The following is an 18699-nucleotide window of genomic DNA, read 5'->3' as shown; positions in this document are numbered from 1 at the left end:
GATGTTGGGGAGACAGATGAACTCATGACGTAAATGTTCTGTCAAGAAATATAGATCTTAAAGATGGTGCACAGAGAACGCAGAGTGGGAAGTGAAGCTTAAGGGCACCATTAACGACAGTTTGGTTCAGGAAGGGGCCCCCACCAAGCAGGCTGGGAAAAGGGGACACATTATTAGGAGAAAAACCAAAACTGTACTGTGGCTTGGATGACAAAGTAAAGTATGTTTAAGAAAGGTGAGATTGTTAGATGAAGAAATTAGAGTTATTAGTAAAAAAGAAAATGGAACTTGTTTACTGTTTTTAATGTCAAGGAGGGCACTAAGGGCCACAGTACAGCAGCTTTGTGAAGTCGTGGACAGAAGTCAGACTGCCTAGGGTTGCAGAAGAGAGAGTAAAAGACAGTTTGGTGTGAGAATGAGGGGACAGGTAGGATAGAAGCTATTTCACAAAAGAAAAATTTACACAGAGCAACTATAGCTCATTTAAGAAAAGAATTCATGTGCAGAGAAAGATGGAAAATATAGGACTGACAGAGAGTACAGCAGTACAATGTCACCAGGGAGGAAAGAAAGAATCAGGAACTGGTTTAGGAAATGGGCCTAAAATAGAGGAGAGCATCCCTCTTCCATTGTAACAGGAGAGAACGGAAGATGCAATGAGCGTGGATTTAGGAAGGTTTATAGAGTTGGTTATAAATATTTGTTAGTTTGGCCGGGCCCGTGGCTCATGCCTGTAATCCCAGCACTTTGGGAGGCTGAGGCAGGTGGATCACCTGAAGTCGGCAGTTCGAGATGAGCCTGACCAACATGGAGAAACTCTGTCTCTACTAAAAATACAAAATTAGCCAGGTGTGGTGGCGGGTGCCTGTAATCCCAGCTACTTGGGAGGCTGAGGCAGAAGAATAGCTTGAACCCGGGAGGTGGAGGTTACGGTGAGCCAAGATCGCACCATTGCACTCCAATCTAGACAACAAGAGCAAAGCTCCATCTCAAAAAATAATAATAATAATAATAAAATAAAAAATAAAAAAAACAATATATTGTTTATAGCTTCCACTATCCCCGTGAAAGAGCTGGGAGAGACAAAGGTGTTGGGTATGTGAGGTTAAAAGTGAAAAGAGAACTTCTGAAACCACAACTGTAGAGAATGTGTGAACCAACTAGCACACACTGGAGTTCTCAACGGAAGTCGCAGGCTGAGTTATGGTGATACGGCAGCATCGAGCTGCACAATTGGTAACTTTTAGTTAGCAGTCTCACAAGAAAGAATGATGGTGGTCGATATATGTGGGAGGTTACAAGACATGCCCCAATACTCAAACCAAGAACATGTCAACATAACATTTATATTGCTTTTTATTTAAAAATATTAGAAAATGTTATGAAACGGAGAACTTGAGAAAGTGAAGACGGAAATGAGCATGACCTGACCTTGAGTGGGAACGTGTCGTATTGAACCAGCCTCCTCCTCCTTTAGCGGCATTAGCAATCTGGTATACAAGAGATTGTATCTATCGTATTGACAAATACAGTGCATTCTCTAGAAATAATGTACGTTGAAGTTGAGGAGGCATTTATGTGCTAACGTTGCTAGACCATAAACTTCTCAAGTTATTAGTCTGTTTTTCACATTGATGCAAAAAACAACTATGAAAGTTTTTCACAGAGAGTACATCCAAAATAAATATTTATGGAATGAATTAAAGAATGATCAAAGATACACATTGAATGTGGGATAAATGTCAATCTGGAGCAGAAACTCCAGGTTTGTACCCTTTTCGGTCTTGACTGTTATAACTTGGATGAGAAAAAGACAGCATAGTTATAAAATTTGTATTTGATATACAAACAAGAAGAACTTGAATTAGAATAAGTTGATAACCCTGTATTTTTATTTAAATTTAACTAGGCAGGAATAGGATGGGGGAGGTTAACAAAAGATAAGCTCATTGTGATGCCAAAGGCATATCTATTTTAAAAACACAATTATGATTCTATGCCACAAAAAAACGAAATTATATTTAGGGTGGTAATACTGTCCTGCACACAATGCGAACACATTGGAAATACTGAATACTGTTCTAAAGGAAACCTAGAGGGTTTTAAAGAACGGAAAAGCCACTTAAACATTTTAATTCTTGCTCACCAATAGTAGTATCAGGAAACCAATCAGTTCCCCTTCAATGGAATCTTTGCAATAAGACATTTTAATTTCTTAACCTTGTTAAGCCAAACGTATTTTTTACTTACAAATGTTTGTCTTACTTGCAAGTAAAGGGGAATTACTTTAACAGATCCAAATTTACTATGTGTAATTTTGTCTTGAAGATAAATGTGCTTTCAACCAAAATATTTGCTGAGTCACTGGACTCCAGATTTTTCAGATTTGATTTTCAGACCTTCTAAATGAAAATGTGAGTTTTATTTTTATCTGAGTTAATTTTAAATGGTCACTGGTTAATGAGTTATCTATAGCAGTTCAACTTACAAAAGCACTTCATATATTTAGGTAAAAATAAATAGTGTTAAAATTTTAAAACACAATTATTCTGTTTCTTCTAATTAGTTTTTGCCGATATTCTTTTATTTAAGTATATAACGTCAAAATGGAATTAAGCCAGAGTTCTGGCCAATATTTCTTTTTGATACATAAAATTTCACTAATATTTATATTAAGTAAAATCTCTATTAAATACTTTGTTTTTAATGGCTTTCCAAGCTAGTTATATAGTTTATACCTTTAAAAAGAAGATTCAGTTAACTAGAATCAATATTAGGGAAAAATTTTATATACATTTACACATACGTAATAACATTTAGAACTTTTTATGATTTATAGGTTTATAGGGAGATTCTGTTGAACTGATTCTAGACATGTTTTTGTATCTTAAACTATTTAATCTATTTGTACTCTGTTAAGACTAGCTGTAAATACAAAGTATGTCTAACCACCACTATCCACATACCTAAACTTTGATGTCTTAGAAACAATATAAAGCAAAAATCCAGACTTAAATGTACTCATTTCAGAAATGCCTTAATATTTACACAACACTCTAAATAATGTGGTTTAGGCCACTAAAATTAAATAAATTACTATTTTAAAATACCTCAAGTTAAATTGGTTATATATATAGAAGTACAATATATTTAGAGTTTTTTTTTACACTTTCTGTTCTTGACTAGGCAAGATTTTTTTATCTTTTCTTTTTTAGACCAGACAAAAAATTTCACGAGGAACATTTGAAATTATTAATGAGAGGAAAAAATGGCCTTGTCTTTTATAGTAGCGTTTTCTTTTAATAGTTCTCTCTGAAAAATTGTGAACCAAAATGGAAAATAAGTTGGAATGAACTTAGAACAGATTTTAGAAGGCAAAACATAAACCATCACTTGGAAAGTGGTTTTTAAGCATTAATTTTACACATATTATTTGTTAACTCTTATATCATTCAATTTGTTTCTTACTTTTACATTTGTTTTTCAATTTTTAATTTCTCTTAAATGTATAATTACACAAATGCAGTAGCCAGTGAAATTAAAACATCACACAGAGAACTCCAATATTTTTCTCTAACTGTAGCTTCAAAATTAAGTGAGCACTGGCTGTTAGAAGGAATGCACTATTGTGGAAATAAGTCATAAGCTAAAAGGTTGAATTCTATTCCTGTGTTCTTCATTTTCTAGCAATAGTGTCATGAATTAGTCACTTTAAGACTCAGATTCTTCCATCTCTGCAATGAACAATTGTATATTCTTAGTTTATCTTTCAGGATTGTTATAATAAACTGGAACATAAACCAATTAATTACAAATAAGACATTATAAAAATGAATTATATTATGCTCAAAGTCATCTCTCTGCATGGATGCGTATGTATTTTTCTCCAATCTGTATTCTAGTAGAGAGTGTTTCTGAAAAGACTTTGTGTCTGATTCCCTATGTCAAAAGCAGTTCTTATCCCATGTGCATAGCATATTTCTAAAGTAATACAAAAATAAAAAGAAATTAAAGCCTTTATAGGTCATTTCTCTTGTATAGCAATTTAACTATTGATTCTGGGGTGTTTTTTCAGATTAAAATCTGGTGCTTGTGGAAAGACATTTTGTCTTTTCACTGCTTTGTTTATTATTAATAAATGACTGTCACTATTTGTGGAACTACCTGTGCCAAGGATAGCTGAATTTGGATGTAGTATTTTCCCTAGCAACTTTTAGAAATACCACAGGCTTGTGTCCTGGTGTTTGAGGAAGAAACATCAATGATCCTCACGGTGTGTGGTCTCCTAATGAGCTATTCCAGTCTTGGATGCTGAATTTCAGCCCTCTTGCTAAGTGTTTTAACTTCTAGACACAATTCATATGTTCTATAGCTTTATGGAATTATGTGCAAAATGTTTAAGTCAAAAACAACTTTCTTGTCAATAAAAGTTGGAGTAGATGGTGTGAATTCTTATGTCACTGAAATTCACTTAAATCAACGTTTGTTATCCAATGCACAGAATGGTAGCATGGAAACAGCAAGGAGTTTCTGAGTTTAAAACTTGAGAATAAGTTCTGAGTATTTAACTGATCTATTTTTAACAAGTACATCTGTTCTGCAACTCAATTTTTTAATCTTAATAAGGGTGTAGAACTATATATTTTATAAGTTCTGTTTAAAACTGTTGATTCTATGAACTCCAATACTCTAGACAGGTTTTGTTTTGAAAAAACAAACATCTTCTTGAAGTCTGTGTAAGCCATTTTTATAACCCAATTTCAGCATATATGATAGAGGGTCTGGAATGGGCCTTGGTCACTCTGGGAAAATACTGTTTTTTAGGTAGCTTGCTAAATTGAAATACAACTCTTTTATTATAATGTGTCATGGCAAAGACTCTGTGTTCTATGATTATAGCAGCTGTTTTACAAGCATTTTAGAAGAAAACAGCATATAAATATATATATTTGATTTTCATGGAAAAAGTAATTTACAATTTGGCTTAGATACTTAGTCATCACGCTCAGCATGTAGCTTAGAAATTTTCTATCTGGATCAATAAACGCTGTTAAGTTGTGTAAAAAGAATTTAATATACTGCTTTCTCAGTGTTTTGGAATGAATACAAGTGTGTGTATATAGATACATATATATACACACACACTCACACACACACTGTTTAAAAAATAAGTTGTTCAAAATATGCATATTCCCAAATTATTATTCTTCCATAAAGTAAGAGCAACAGAGATAGCATTATTTGATTGACAATTTGGCAAAGATACTATTTCTTACACCAAGTATACAATCTGACATCTTTGCTGGTCTTTCAATATGCTCAATTATCTGGACCTGTTTAATCTGCCCAGGCTCCTCCCTGTTGCTCATCCACCTCGATCTGCTATCCTAGTGGTTCTCACCTTCACCTTTTCTCATCCATTCCTTTCCTAATTCCCATCTCTATGTTGTTGTCAAGAATGGTGTTTCCATCTGCTGAAAACTCCCTACTTTCATATGAATCATGTTTATTCCTTAAAAAGTGTGACCATCCCAGTGATTCCAGTGCTTTAGAAGGCAGAGGCAGGATAATCACTTGAAGCCAGGAATTTGAGACCAGCTTGGGCAACATAGGTGATTCCTTCTCCACAAAAACTTATTTTACAATTAACTAGGTGGGGTGGGGTGTGCCTGTGGTCCTGGCTACTCAGGAGGCTGAGGCAAGATGATCTCTTGAGGTGAGGAGTTCAAGGCTGCAGTTAGCCATGGCTGTGCCACTACACTCCATGGCTGGGCAAGTGAGTGAGACACTGTCTCAAAACAAACAAACAAATAAATAAATGAAAAACATACTATGACCTAAGTCCACCCTGACCTCTCTCTCCTTTGAACTCTCATTGCATTATGACGATGCCCAAATGTTTACAATTTTGCCTGCTCTAATTTTTGCATTTTCATTTGCAGTTGAAACCACACGAGATTTTAGGTCTTTTGGAGATAGGGACTTGTGCTATATTTCTTTCAGTTACCCTCCATCTGCTTTATTTATGACTGACAGTCATTAAGAAACTCGCATTTCTTGCACCCCTTCCCTTTTAGTAACAGTCATTTGGGCCCCTAATAGCCTGATCTGTTGATCAATAACTGATTCCAGAATGGGCATGTGAACCAGATGGTCCAATCAGAGTAAGACAGAGGATTTTTCTTTGATGGTTAAGGGAAAGGAAACTTTCTGTTCTAAATTCTGTGGTGTGCAAGGGTGGTATGGTTTGGCTGTGTCCTCAACCAAATCTCATCTCAAGTTAAAATCCCCACATGCGGAGGGAGAGACCTGGTGGGAGGTGATTGGATCATGGGGGCAGTTTCCCCATGTTGTTCTCATGATAGTGAGTGAGTTGTCTTGAGATCTGATGGTTTAAAAGTGTTTGTCAGCTCCCCCCTCGCTCTCTCTTTCTCTCTCTCTCCCCTGCTGCCTTGTGAAGACGTGCCTTGCTTCCCCTTCACCTTCACCTTCCACGATGACTGTAACTTCCCTGAGGCCTCCCCAGCCATGCAGAACTGTGAGTTAATTAAACCTTTTTGTTTATAAATTACTCAGCCTCAGGGAGTACTTTTATAGCAGTGTAAAAATGGACTAATATAGGGGATAAGGCTTGAAACCCCTGCAGCCTTTTATCACCACTAGGGAAAGCATCCTGAAAAGATGCCGTTGGAACAAAGTGCATCAGACAAGAAAATAGCAGAGAAACTCAGCTGCTGGAGACCAAGTTGATCCATACACAAAGCTGCCTGCTACCTCTGGTGTTGTCTTGTTTCCTGAGGCAACACATTCTCTGTATTGTTTAAGCTGTGTTATGTGAGGTCTTTATGGTACTTGAAAATGATTCTGTTCTAATTGATACTTAGATACCACGAGCAACAATTTTGCACTAGATAATTCCTAGGAGATATAATACAGAAGGACACACACCATAGTTTTATGTTTGCTTAAGAGTAAGTTTTGAGGCTTACACTAAGAAAACACTATAGAACTTATTCTAGTGTCTCATTCTTGCATTTGTGAGTCTGTGTGTGTGAGAGAGTGAGCGAGAAAGAAGAAACACTATGGTGAGTTGCAATTTATTATTATAAGATTATGTTCTCTGAGAAGCAATTAACCTTATTCTAAGGAATAAAACAGTGGAGGCTAGTTACTCAAATGATACTCTTAAAATGACTTGAAAAATTCATATAATTAGATAACTGGATATTTAAATGAAATTTTCGAGCTATAATACCTATTTTTATTATTTTGTAAACACTTTGGTTTAAGAAATTTTTTACCTACTTATACATTTCTGTTATCTGAAAGAGAACAATGGTTTTTATAAATAGTAATCGTGGCTGATAGGCAGTCTTTTTCTTTGACTTTCTTTCCCCTGGAATGTGGACATGCAACTCTAGGCCAAACACTAGATTTTTATGCATTATGACACTGTTTTATAAAGGAAGCTGACAGAGTTGTTTTGAGGGAGGAAAATAAAAAAGAGAAGAAAAGATGCATTCCAAATATAGTTAACTGCTTTATAGTTGGCTACTAAACATTGTTAGTATACTGCCCATAAATCCAAGCTTTTGATGTCTTAAAATATAAAATGTCATTAGAAAATTAGGACATATTCTTAAGGCTTTTAATGGTAGACATAGAACCTGGTTTGAATTTGGATCCTCAAAGCTTTTTGAGTGTGCACAGATCTCTCAATGATTCTGGAACTGTTTTAAAAGTGAGGGGAAGGTAATCAGAGCCCAGGAATTTTGTTGCTTAGAATTACTACCAAACCACTTCTAACAAGAGCAGCTGGATGCCGGCTGGATGGCACTATCTTGGATAAGAAACATAGCTCAGTAATCCTTTAAAAAATAAGATGTGTTTCAACAAAAAGGAATGTTGGTTAAAGGGAAAATCTGAATTTAGAAACCCTACACTGAGTGAATTAATTGACCCTAGTTCTTGGTATTTATGTTGAGGTACCTTATATTATCATTGACTTATTCATTAATAATTATTTAATGAGGACCTATGTGTGCCAGGTATTCCTCCAGAGACTGAAGATCAAAATCACTGTCATAAGATTGTGGCCCAGTAGGTGAGTCAGACAATAAAAAATATATGTATATATAAAACGTAATGTATATTAGCAACCACTGAAAGAAAAATATAAGAAGGGGATTTAAAGTGCTGGTGTGAGTACAGGATGCCTGTTACTTTTAGAAAAGATGACAAGGAAGCACTTCATTAAGAAAAGCTTCTGAGTAAAGATTGGAAAGTGCAAGGAAAGCAGCAGCCAGATGTTTTGGCAAAAACAGCAGTTGAGGCAGAATGAAGGGCATGTGCAAAGGCCCTGAGGCAAGAGCTACTTAGCAAACTGTAAAAAATAGATTATGAGATCAGAGAGGTAATAAGGGAGAAAATCTTCATTAAAGACATAGTGCATATACACGTATGTTTATTGCAGCACTATTCACAATAGCAAAGACTTGGAACTAACCCAAATGTCCATCAATGATAGACTGGATAAAGCAAATGTGGCACATATACAGCATGGAATACTATTCAGCCATAAAAAAGGATGAGCTCATATCCTTTGCAGGGACATGGATGAAGCTGGAAACCATCATTCTCAGCAAACTATCACAAAGACAGAAAACCAAACACTGCATGTTCTCACTCATAGGTGGGAACTGAACAGTGAAAACACATGGACACAGGGAGAGGAACATCACACACTGGGGCCTGTTAGGGGGTGGGGGCTAGGGGAGGGAGAGCATTAGGAGAAATACCTAATGTAAATGATGAGTTGATGGGTGCAGCAAACCAATATGGCACATGTATAACTATGTGTCAAACTTGCATGTTGTGTGCATGTACCCTAGAACTTAAGTATAATAAAAAAATAAAATAAATAAAATAAAATAGTACAAATACTCTGAAAAAAAAGGCATAGCACATATCTTGACATTTACTCTGAGTGAATTGGTAAGCCACTAAATGTTTTCATAATCAGTTCTGTTATTTCACTATGTGCAATAGTTCTTTTATTATTTTTAACTTTCCTTTTTTTTTCTCCCCTGTGGTGCCTTCTATTTTTAACTGGGAAGTCAAACAATCACTGTTATATCTCAGATGTTCTTATGTTTCTCTTGATGTTTCTTTTTATAGCTTGTGGAATTCACAGCAGGTAATTTCTGAACCTTTCTCCTTCTTCCTTCCCCTCCCCTCCCCCTCCTTCTCCCTTCTCCCCTCCCCCTCCTTCTCCCTTCCCCCTCCTTCTCCCTTCTCCCTTCCCCCTCTTCCTATCCTCCCCTTCTCATTCTTTCCTTGTCCTCCTTTACCCCCACTTCCTCTTCTTCTTTTACTTCTTCTCCTAGTAAATCTATTCTAGATATAGTCATTTTTCTAAATCTTAAAGATAATACTGAAACCAACTCAGTAGTCCCATAGATAAGTACTTTTGGATAAACATAGAAATTGACCCTCTGGTCTTAAAGCTCGAAACTTATATTTGTTTTATCTGAGTTCCTTCCTCAGTCAACCACCTTCAGGCTTCTCAAAAAATATCAAAGAACTGAAACTCACCAGATCACCACATCCAGACAATGAGATGCCAGGCCTCTCATTCCTCATGATTGCTTCCTTGCCCCTCCCCAGTTGCTGTTTTCTTATACATTTCTTACACATCTTCCCTGCTATGTAAGCCTGCAGTTTTACTTGGTCATGGAGATGGATTTGAGGCTGAGCTCCCACCTTCTCGGCTGCAGCACCCGATTAAAGCCTTCTTCCTTGCCAGTACTCATTACCTCAGTCACTGGCTTTCTGTGAAGCGAGCAGCAGGCCCTAGACTGAATCCCTCGTGTTTCGGTAACAATAGTACTTTTGTTTTTCTGTAATAGATGGCAAAGTCTGACAAGTCCATTTATTTTCCTCTGCACTCATTCCTGGAAAAGGAGTGAGTTACTCAGAATTGGCATTAGCCTGTGCCCTGTGCTGCACGCATGGTTCACATAAGTCCTGCTAGACATAGTACCTCCTATCACAACCTCAAGTTTAGAGCACTACATCTGTCTATGCTTCATTTTTGGTGTCCACCAGGATTTGTCCAGGTTAATTCTGCAGGACTAAGGATGTCCTGCTATGAATGCAGAATTGTCGGATATAGGCTGATTTTGAATTCTCTATTTCAGATGGAAAATTGTGTTTAATTCAGAATATTTATTTATTTATTTATTGAGACAGAATCACGCTCTGTTGCTCAGACTGGAGTGCAGTGGCACAATCTCAGCTCACTGCAACCTCTGCCTCTCGGGTTCAAGCAATTCTCCTACGTGGACTACAGGTGCATGTCACCACACCCAGCTAATTTTTGTATTTTTAGTAGATTCAGAGTTTCACCATATTGGCCAGGTTGATCTTGAACTCCTGACCTCAAGTGATCTGCCTACCTTGGCCTCCCAAAGTGCTGGGGTTATAGGCGTGAGCCACCGTGCTTGGCCTTAATTCAGAATTATTCTACAATTCAGGGCTATCAAGGACACTTCATTGAAACATCCTTGAAATCAGGTTATGATTGTTTCTATTTCATTTTTATTACCTTTTGTGTGTGTGTTCTGAAATGTCTTCTTGAAATTTATTCTTCATGTATATTTTTAAATTGTTTTGCATTTGAAATATTTATAAAGCATTTATTACATATTCTGAAGTACATGTATAAATTTATAAACAAATGGGATATAATACAGGTTGATAACATGGTACCAGCTGGCCATTATGTTAAGCCATGTTAACTCAGAAAGCTGCTCTAGTAATTTCCAATCAAAAAAGTAACCTGTAGACACACTATTTCACACTCACTAGTATGGATGAAAAAAGTCTAAAATCCAAAAAGGTTTTGTGAATACAGAGCAAAAGGAACTCTCTGCCCCTGCTGCTGGAATTGCAGTTTAGCATAATGACTGTAGAAAACTGGCAGTTGCTTCTAAAGTTAAACATATATTGACCTTATGACCTTGAAATTCCATTTCTAGGTACTAATCTTAAAAAACAACAACAACAACAAAAAAAAAAAAACAAAAATAAAACAAGGCCAGGCGCGGTGGCTCACACCTGTAATCCCAGCACTTTGGGAGGCTGAGACAGGTGCATCATGAGGTCAGGAGATTGAGACCAGCCCGGCCGACACGGTGAAACTCTGTCTTTACTAACAGTACCACCAAAAGACCTCTACTAACTGTACCACCAAAAGACTTGTTTGAGACTGTTCATAACAGCTATATTTATACACTTTTTAAAAAATTGGGTTGACCCAAAATATCTAAATAGGACAGTATCTAGAAATAACAGCATTTCAGACAGTGGAACACTACGCAGGAATCCTGATAAATGCACCAACAGGAATGACTTTCAAAGCATTGTCTTAAGTTGGTGATGCTAATTTAAAGAAGGTAAGAATAAGCGAAACAAATACATCATGTAGAAATAAGCTGCGGTTGCCTTTGGGCCATGTTTGCTGACCAGCAGGGGCACGAAGACGCTTTCTAGGACCTTGAAAACACCCTAGATCTTGATCGAGATGCTAATTACATGAGTTTATATATTTATCAAAATGTACCAAAATCAACACTCAAGATCTGTGCAGATGAGATATATAAATTTTACCTCAATAAGAAATGATTTTTAAATTATAAATTTTATATTACCTTTTTTCTAAAATGGATATGAATTGGTAATACTAAAACAGTAGCAAAATTTGGAAATAGAATGTTCATTTTTATTTATTCATATTTGTTCATTTTAGCATAATCTTACAAATTAAAATAACACCATTAAATATCAATATGCCATTTTATTGTATTGCTATTGGATTTTACTTTTTTTGTCAAAAGTGGTATTTTCAAGGGTATCAGAATATATTCCTTTTAAGCAAAGGCTTTTTGTTAATATTGTAAATACAAAAATCATACATTATTATTAAACTATTATAAATATATCTCATAAATATAAATGTCATACTGAACACATCCCATTGATTTTTTACTTAAATTGTAATATTAACATTATTCAAGAATAGCACATATTATATATATTTCTCTGTGATTTTAAAATATGAAAGATAGCACAATGCATCAATACATCCCCTTCAAGTAGTGGTATTATTATATTTTTTAATTCCATTTAAAATTCTCCATACTCACCATTTGGTCCTCATTGTAATTTTGACCAACATTTTAAGTTTCATGGCAGGTGACTGGGACCCAAAATGCTGTCTTACAAACTTATGAAACAAATTATTATGAGTAGAAAGTAAAAGAATGATTTCACTTTACCAAGACCCGTTCTCATCTATATTCTTTCATTGCCCACAAGTGCAGTATGATTGATCAGAACATTTGTGGTGGAACATAAATTAGCCTTTAAGAAAAAGAAAGGCTAAGCTTACAAGACTTTATTTTCCATTAAAAACACATAATCCTAATATCAATGGTTTATATTCAAGGGAGGAACAAGCTTTTTCTTGGAGAACTAATGATAATACAATTATGATACCTATTGTTATTGAAATTATTTTATATAGCACCATAATTGTAACGGCCCAGGTGATTTTTAAATGCACATTTCTTAATTCTCAGTAAAATTCAAATCATCTGGAAAAAAATGAGTTAATAAAAATTAAAAAGGAGAAGCGATATAGAAAGAAGCAAAACATGATAAATAAGATTTTTTTTCCAAATTCAGATGATATTACAATATATATGTGATTACCAAATTGTTAGGAGTAAACAGAATAACCCCTTAAAGCAGACCATTCTTCAAAATGGCAGTCACATTCTTCGATACTCAACAGAGGTCATCTGCCCCAGAATATTATTATGATTATTCCCAATTTCTTATTCCTGAGAGGACATATCATAAATTCTGTTATAATTTCAAATAAATTAATTGCCACACCCACAAAAGCAAGCCTTTAAACTTGAAGCAGTGAATTTTGTCACTGTTAAAACTCTCTATAGCTTTAACACTGATGTTACTACTCAGTTTCCTGTGCTACGGGCATTCAAAATTAGTGGACTGTAGAAAGCGCAAAGTCCAGTTGTTGGATGTTTTCAGCATTGCCAAATCTACCATGTTTTCTTTAAACTGAGTGACAAGTTTTTTTTATAAGGTCTGTATTCATGGACAGGACCAAAGTATGTGCCGTATTTACATTTAAATTGCATATACATTTGATTTCCTACAGTTCCAGCGACGACTATCCTCTTTAACAGAGTATTTCCATCTTGTTAGTGACTGATATTTGGAGTGAATAATTTTATCTGAGAATTTTTAGTTTCTCACACTTTACCATTAAATAGTCCCAATTTATGAAATGACACTTTGACTTTTTGAGAATATTATGCACTGTTTATTGCAAATATCTTCCCACTTTAACTTCACATCAAGTAATATAGGAAGGAAAGACAACTGAAAGTAAAGCATTGGGCATGAATGTCACATTTCTTGGCAGATGTTTAATTTAGCTTCTTAAACTTAATGTGAGATAAATGATACAATCCTCATTGCAGGGCTTACAGTACCATTTAAATATGTGACAACACTGGCGACAACATTGATCAGAAGCTGTGTGGGTTGTGGGGGGGTCTTTAATGGACATAGATTGTCCAGATCTCAATCACAAATCTCACTCAAAAGACAGCCTTTCTGGTGGCTAGTGACCCCTCCAGGGAACTCAGAGCTTCCATTTCAGCGTTTCTAAACATGCGATTTAGGTTGGTGGCTTTCCTGACCTTGTGATACTGTGCCACACCAAAAAAAAAAAGGAAAGAAAAGAAAGGGAATTTCCATCTTGTTTGTTCCTCAAGCCTATCTTGGAAAATTAAAGAGACTGTGTCATATTAGTGAACATATGAACTTAACATCATTCACTTTATAAAGAATTTTAGTGTAAAATACAACATTGTATTTTCAGTAATTTGGGGGAAATTATGATCGTTTGACAGTTCAATTGAATTGTAGTCAGTAGTATTACTGTAGATGAATCGTCTAAAGATTGGTAAGTAATTTTAATAGCAATGGAAAACAATGTTATGTAAATACAATGCTCAATAGGTAACAACTGTTATTCAATAACAGATGAAGACAGAAAACTGTTCACATACATTATGATATAAAGAGAAATGGAAAAATTGGTTAAGAACACGAACTTTAGAGTGCTACAGCTCTTTTAAAATTTGTCTAGCAAGTTTCCCAGTTTTCACTGGAACCTCCGCTCCCATCAAAAAAAAAAAAACCCCACAAAAGACTTGAACTCTAGAATCAAGTTGGCTGATTTTCTATTCTAGGTTAGCACTTCTCAAGTGGGTAACTTTCATCAAGCACCCTGTCCTCTCTGGGCCTCAGTATGTTCATCTATAAAATGGTGGTAACTCTGACGTCAGGAGTTCAAGACCAGCCTGGCCAACATGGTAAAATCCCGCCTCTACTAAAAATACAAAAATTAGGCCGGGCACGGTGGCTCACGCCTGCAATCCCAGCCTCTGGGAGGGTGAGGCGGGTGGATCACGAGTCAAGAGATCAAGACCATCCTGGCTAACACGGTGAAATCCCGTCTCTACTAAAAATCCAAAAAAATTAGCCAGATGTGGTGGCAGGTGCCTGTAATCCCAGCTACTCGAGAGGCTGAGGCAGGAGAATCGCTTGAACTCAGGAGGTGGAGGTTACAGTGAGCCGAGATCGCACCACTGCACTCCAGCCTGGGCGACAGAGCAAGACTTTGTCTCAAAAAAAAAAAAAAAAAAAAAAAAAAAATGGTAGTAACACTTGTAGGCCATTCTTAGGGCTGTTATTAAGATCAAATTAAGTGATAACACATATAGCACATTACCTGATGGCCATCAGTAATTATTACATAAATTGTGTATGTTTCTGTATTACTTAATACCTTAAAAGAATACATTTTATATCCACTTATCATGATAGTTTCTAGACAGATTTATAGATTGGTTTAACTCAGGTGATGATCTCAGTAATTTATGTTTTTAAATTATGTTGCAGGAGTGCTGTTAGAAAACATTTATTCTTCCAACACTTTTAGAAATATCTGTTACTTTAAAAGGGCAGGGATAAATCCACCTTCTTTTCCCTAATTTCCACTTCCCCAGCACTGTTAAATTTTCTGCATGTTTGTTTACATAAACACTGAAAAAGCACAATGTGACTGGCATTTTCTATGTATATGAAGTATTGAAAATGCCCAATAGCTTTAAGACATGGTGAATATATTACATATGGTTCAACTGACATGAATGAATTTGCAAAAAATTGTTTCCTCAAAATATTTTTACTAACTGGAAGATTGGCCTTTATCCATGGTGGATGCAGAGAAGTGTTTCTAGAAGGAGCTCTGTCCCCCGAGAAGCTGCTAGATGTCCTGCCTGACGTATCCCCTGAATTGGAAACTGCTGATAATTAATGATTTGAGGACCTTTACTGGGTCATTCTTCCGATGTTCAAATTCATCCTCCCTGAAGTCTGAATTTTGTCCAGCCAGTTGATAATTTAATGCACTTGTCAAACATCTTTCACTTATTCTCATCATTGATCTTCCCTTGGGCTTTTTGACTGTCTCCTGTGGTGTTCATGCTGAATGTGTAAGATTCAATTAAGGTCTTGGAAGGCATCTCAGTCTCCGTGCCTTTCATCCTTAGTGGCTGTACTTATGTCTCCTCAACTAACTGCTCATTGTATTCCTTACTCAGCCATCGTCAGTGGTGATTATAATTCTTGCTTCGTTTCCTATGCTTTGGTTCACCACAGACACCTTACGGATACCACGGGCATTAGCATCAAAGGTGATTTCAATCTGAAGAATGCTATGATACTCATGAGAAATGCCTCAAATGTCAAACTTTCCAACTAAGATTTTCCCTTCGCCATTGCTTCCTCATCTTTGTAAATTCAAACAGTTGTCAGAATGTAAGGTCTGTGTCTCCTTGGTGGAAATGGGGCATTATGTTTGATCACAACAATTATGTCTTCATTATCCATTTTAATACCAAGGGAAACATGAGTGATGTCCAGATACAGAAAAGCCTAACATTTTTTCACTTATAATGAAAAACTATAAACATAAGCCTCTTTGCCAATATCATTTTTATAATGAGGAAACCAGAATGAAGCTACTCTAGGAATTTTCTATTAATGTATTGTAGAGCACTGATCTCAACTGTCTGCACTGACAACTTGATTTCCTGTTCAACTGCTCCATCAAAAACAGATGTATTGCGGCTCATGCTCTGGTTTACTTACTTACTATTGCACGAATCTTGCAAAGATTTCCGGAACTTGGGAATACACGTACTGCCTTGACTCTATGACTTGCCAGGTATAAAGCTTTCTTTATGGGGTTTGGGTGCTTGTCTTTACATCAGTTTTCAATCCCTCAAAATGTAGACTTTATAGAAGAAACGTTTCTCAATATTGGTCTGAATGTTGATAGAGTACTTTGACATGTTTGTGAACTATGCAGAGTCAAGAAGCAGCATTTTGTCTCAGTTTTGTTGTTTTGGGATTGTATTTCATCTTGGTAATGAAATGTTTAAGCATTGGATTGTCCACCCAAGTGGGTGTACCTAGTTATAGACTTGGTTTTAAATATTCTGTCCTCAATAGTAAGGGTGAACATATCAAGGTGCCACGTTTAAGGTCACAAACCAACGCCAACACACTTTTTAAAAATCAACACACTTTTGGGCCTCAATATTTTGTCCAAATTATGATCAATAACAGTGACAGTTGGCTGATTGGGGATTTTAGTCACAATAAATGCAGCAATTACGCAAGTGTCTTCATAACACTGGAAAGTTACTAACGTCGGTGATTCTGTGACAACAACTATGATAGGCTTCTGAAGTTTTCTGTATCTTTGTCAAAATCATAGAAATTACCTCTTCTGGGGAGATGCTTTTGTTCTCTCCCTTGCTCTCCACCTGGAACTGGGCACATTACATATCATTCACTATCATGGATAGCCATTGCTTCTTACCTGAAAGGGCTGTTACATAACCAAATCTACATCCAGTCATCTGCTTGGCACCAGAAGCTGTTGGTGGGCTTCACTGAAACATGATTCTTTCCAGCAACAGTGATCAATCATTCTGTCAATGTAGCAATATGACTTAGAATTGTCTTATTTCCCTGATCATTGCCAATGATCACACCTTTCCATGTTGGAAAACATCTAGCCAGATATAGATGGTTTCAAGATCGTTGTCAACTGGCAGCACCTTTGATGTATTAGGAAGACAGATCTGTCTCACAGGAGGAAGATGTAGAGAAGATAGTGGTGCCCATGTCACATTCAATCTGTCGAAGTCACTTTTAATGTAAAATGATAAAGACATTCAAGAACAACCTTTTCAAACCCCTATCAGATTCTTAAACCACAATAAACCCCATTCCAGTGAAAATGCTAAGTGGAGAGAGCTCTTGTTTCTAGCAGGCTAGGAGAAAGAGATGGAGATGGGAGTGCCTCCTACAGTAGCAGCGGTGCAAAGGACCTAAAGGCAAATCAGAAAGGCATTCTGCGATGTACTAAAGGTCAAACTAAGAGAAAAATAATGTGAATATGGCTTAAGCAAAATGAAGCGAGCCAAGAGGTAACGCTTGGTTATACTGAAATCAAAAAGGCATAGAATTAAAAAACAGGTCGAAAGTGATAAAGTGGAGGAACAGTACGGACAACTTCTGTAAATGTAAAGCCAGCATCTTTATGTGATCTTATGAATGCCTCTGATATACGTGGGTCCATGGTTTGGGGCCAAAGACATAGCTGTCATTCAATTGATAGCTAAAAACTTCCTGTCACTGGAAATCAATTCCCTTCTGAGGATCTTTTTCCATATTTATCAAGTTTCTGAAATGGTGTGGATTAAATGTCCTCATCAGCCATTTGATTTTCTATAAACTTAAGCCTCTTTGCCAATATCATTTTTATAATGAAGAAACCAGAACAAAGCTACTCTAGGAATTTTCCATTAATGTATTGCAGAGCATTGATCTCAACTGTCTTCTAATGGATTTATAGTTATAATAAAGTGCAACAAATGTCAGGTGTTTTGACAGCTATTTCACTACCTGGTACTCGTGTTGAATTTACTACCAATTCAGTTGTTTATCTTTTTTCACTTCTGCTAAGCTATATACATTTCCTAAATTTGTTGTTATGATTATGATATTCTGGATAAGGTCATTCTTGCATTGCTATAAAGAAATACCCAAGACTGGATAATGTATTTTTTTAAAAAGATGTTTAATTGACTTGCAGCTCTGTAGGCTTTACAGGAAGCATGGTTCTGGCACTTGCTTGGTTTCTGGGGAGGCCTCGGGAAGCTTACAATTGTGGCAGAAGGTGAAGAGGGAGCAGGCACATCACATGGCAAAAGCAGAAGCAAAGGAGCAAGTGAGTGGTGGGGTAAGTGCCACACATATTTAAAGGACGGGATCTCATGAGAACTCACGCACTATCGCAAAGACAGCACCAAGCCATGAGGAATCCGCACCCATGGCACAAACACCTCCCATCAGACCCTGTCTCCAGCATCGAAGATTACAGTTCAACATGAGATTTAGGTAAAGACAGATATCCAAACTATGTCATATTCCATCTTTTTAAGTTCCATTCAGTTTTCA

At 36.3% G+C, this 18699-nt stretch overlaps 1 non-coding gene across 1 annotated transcript; it reads left to right on the top strand.

Annotated features, from left to right (window-relative positions):
* Nucleotides 1-14217: 14217 nt before the first annotated feature.
* Nucleotides 14218-14278, top strand: LOC115934448 (U7 small nuclear RNA). The gene has a single exon (XR_004070243.1). It is a non-coding gene; the product is annotated as a U7 small nuclear RNA (small nuclear RNA).
* Nucleotides 14279-18699: the final 4421 nt, after the last annotated feature.

The sequence above is a fragment of the Gorilla gorilla genome, chromosome 3 (assembly GCF_029281585.2).
Source record: "Gorilla gorilla gorilla isolate KB3781 chromosome 3, NHGRI_mGorGor1-v2.1_pri, whole genome shotgun sequence".
NCBI classification, from domain to species: domain Eukaryota; kingdom Metazoa; phylum Chordata; class Mammalia; order Primates; family Hominidae; genus Gorilla; species Gorilla gorilla.
This window is presented reverse-complemented; position numbering and strand designations above follow the sequence as displayed.